Source organism: Abramis brama, assembly GCF_963993115.1.
Source record: "Abramis brama genome assembly, chromosome: 7".
Classification (NCBI taxonomy): domain Eukaryota; kingdom Metazoa; phylum Chordata; class Actinopteri; order Cypriniformes; family Leuciscidae; genus Abramis; species Abramis brama.
Genome location: NC_139969.1, coordinates 15,151,407 through 15,155,027, shown reverse-complemented (window position 1 = coordinate 15,155,027; position 3,621 = coordinate 15,151,407). Strand labels below are relative to the sequence as shown.

The 3,621-nt window shown below is 35.4% G+C and overlaps 1 gene segment (V, D, J or C); it reads right to left on the bottom strand.

The window, feature by feature from the left end:
- Nucleotides 1-1,242: 1,242 nt before the first annotated feature.
- Nucleotides 1,243-2,838, bottom strand: LOC311087084 (T cell receptor alpha variable 27-like). The segment is given in 2 exons: nucleotides 2,802-2,838; nucleotides 1,243-1,607 (listed from the first exon to the last, which is right to left on the bottom strand).
- Nucleotides 2,839-3,621: the final 783 nt, after the last annotated feature.

Below are 3,621 nucleotides of genomic sequence, written 5' to 3'. Positions count from 1 at the left end.
ACACAGAGATGTGGTTGATAACTGACACACGAGTTGTGTGTGTTTTTGTAAAGCGTCTGTGGACTTTGTATCACTGGGCTCCTACTCTTAAGAGCACAGTAATAGAGAGCTGAATCTGACAGATTCACATTGTTAATAGTGAGTGAAGTGGATGTAGGGGATATAGTTAACTTATAACGACTGTCCGATACATCCCCTTCATCGGACGAGTGAGCCCCTTTAAACAGTAAATACTGAGGTTCTCCATTAGGATACTGTCTGTACCAGTACAGGTAAACATTATTTCTGCTATATGTGCAGCTCAGTGTCACAGACTCTCCTTCTCTCCTGGTTTTATTTGTACCTTCTTCTTTTGGCACAATGCTGTCAGCAAATACACCTACAAGAAAATGTGTGCTTTAGAACGATAATAAAAATAACCCTGAAAAATACTTAAATACTAAAATTAAAAAATTAAATAATTTATATTCACTATCATTCAAAAGTCTGGGGTCAGCATGATTATTTATGTTTTTGAAAGAAGTCTCTTATGCTCACCAAGGGTTCATTTATTTAATCAATAATACAGTAAAACAGTAATATTGTGAAATATAATAATAGTTTAAAATAGATTAAAATGACTATTTATTTTTGCAGCCATTATTCCAGTCTTCAGTGATCCTTCAGAAATCATTGTAATATGCTGATGTTTGTGCTCAAGAAAAGCATGTATTTGAAATAGAAATATTTTGTAACATCAGAAATGTCTTTAATCTCACTTATGATCAATTTCATGTATCTTTCTAAACTTACTGAAAAAAAAAAGAACTAAACTTACTGATCCCAAACTTTTGAGCAATTACACTTTATAAAAAAGTACCTGTCATGAGAATCAGCAATTTGCATCTGTCCATGTTAATATTCCAAGTGATTTATTTATTTTAAGCCAAATTATGTTCACAGGGATTAGAGACACTGTGACACTGTGAAAAATCACAATGAAGGACTTCAGGAAATCCTTGTATTTCATGTGAATGAAGAAGAAGACACTTTTCACTGAATGTAGACGTTCTAATGTGCATTTGTAAAGTGGGTGTGGTTAGTGACATCACTCACCAGATAGACACATATACAGGTTTGTTTTTCTATCTTGCTACTTTGATGATACATGGAATTTAATTCATCCAATTTAGGGAAAAGCAGACATTCAGCTGGTCATCGAACAGTACTCCTACATTCCTGGATGGTGTTATCATTGGCAGGCTAGCTAAACAGTGATGCTGTGATGAAGGCTTTTTTGTACAGTGTTACTGTGTTTCCTGTGACTGTGGGCTCCAGAGCACAGTAATACAGAGCAGAGTCTGATACTTCAGCAGAGGAGATCTCCAGATCCACATGACTTTGCTCTTTTCTGTGATTGATGGTTACTCTTGGAACGGGGGGAATAGCTTCAATAGTTGCCCCTGAATATTCCAGTATGAGGAACTGTGGTGGTGAACCTGCATATTGGCGATACCAGTGAACTCCACGAACAGAACCGCTGTAGTTACAAGAGAGTGTCACATTGTCACCCTCAAGTGCAAATACTCTCTCGCTTTTTGGAGTGATGACTTCTGTGGCTCTGGAGCCTGCAAATTAAAGTGCCATTAAGTATTAAGCACATACACACTGTAAAAACACAACATTAATATATGAATCTTTTATATTTTAAATGTGGAACAAAAATCATTAAAAAGAGCACAATTAAATAAAATTATGCATTTCATTGGATTTCGTTATTGTGACATATTTCTTAAATATTGCAATATTATACCTTCAGTTGTTGACATCAGTATCATAATATAGATGAACATGTTCACTCAACAAACTGGCAGGAAGCTAAACAAAGACCAGCTGCTTGATTGTTACTTACATGTATCTGTGCACTAATGTCTGTGCTAAACTCCTCCTCTTTCCATTATACATGACGACTATGCAGATCTGCTTAATCTATAGAAGATAATGGACAGAGAACTATACATACTTCAGAATAATTTTTTGTGTGTATGTTTTTGTACAATTTTTAGTTTAACATATTCCATTCCTTTTGTTTACTGAATGAATTTTGAATTTAGAGTTGTTTTTAAATAACATACTTAGAAAAACCAATGCTAAATGATAGTTTCACATTATGTAACCTTTCATAATTTCCCATATTCACAGATGTTGCCACACTGTTATATCCAGAGCTGTGGTTTACAAAAAATTATAAATTGTGGTTTGATGCTAATAGATTAAAGACTGTTTAAAGCACATTGCGTATTTGAGTTTTTGTAAGGCGTCTCAAGCATTTTGTATCACTGGGCTACATTTCTTAGAGCACAGTAATAGAGAGCTGAATATGTCATATCTGCTTTATTAATAATGAGTTCAGTGGATGATTGGGATGTTGTTGACTGAAACCGACGGTCTGGTTGATGCCCATAATCACTCTCTGATCGAGCACCTTTCCACAGTAAAAACTGAGGTTCTCCGTTTGGATACTGTCTGAACCAGTAAAGCCAAACATTATTGCTGTTAGTTTCATATGAGCATCTCAGTGTCACAGACTCTCCTTCTTTCTTGATGATATTTGTATTTTCTTCTCTTGGTCCAATGCTGTCAGAAAACACACCTGAAATTAAATTAAAAGAATTGTTCTAATCTCTGATCAGGGGGATTATATTTAAATAAAACTTAAGTTATAAAATAGATAAATATTAAACAAAAAACAGAACGTGATAATTGCTTTCATATAAAAATGGGATATTGTTTGTCCAGCTTATATTTAGTACTTAGTTTACCTGTAACTACAATGAAAATCATGAGTAGACCCTCCATGTTGGCAGTCCAGAGGTAGTTTGTATTTCTATTACTGTTGGATTTATATATTTTTTTACCTGAATATTGCTTTATATTGTGAATGAATCTGGTGTGTCCATTATATTCATTATATTCCCTCTAAATGAATGCACTGACTGAAGTTCAATTGTACACTAATATTGTGGGTGTGGTTAGTGATGTCACAGGTTCACCAGGCTCTCTCACCACCACAACGATCACAATAACCAGATTTCTGATCACCGGCACCTGTCACTCATCAACGTAACATAACACATAAAAACACACACCTCAGTTCAGTCACTTGTCTATCATTGGACTAGGAAACAGACCTATTACTTTAAACTTCTGTGCCTGTGAATTATTTTCACCATATAGGCTAACTGCTATTCTCCCTCATATTTCTGTCTTTTCCTGTAATACTCACCAGCATCCCATACTCCACCACAATACTGAGGTGTGTGTGCTCCAACAGTTTATTCTCCAGCCAGTATCTGTAAGAGAAATATTTTCCTTAATATCATTCCATCATCCATCAACTGCAATGACCAGTATTTACTCAACTGTTTGTTTCTGCATCTGCTGTGTGACCAATAAAGTGTTTTTGGATTAACTTGCCCACTCGCTCAGTGTGTATATCCTGACCGTGAAATGTGTAGCATACAATTTAAAAGCTGCACAGTTTCTGTAATTCAAGAGAGCATAATGTGATCGTGTTATTGGCCACTCAGAAGGATCTCATACAGGGAGAGGTATTAAAATACATTGAGGTGTGCTGGAGCC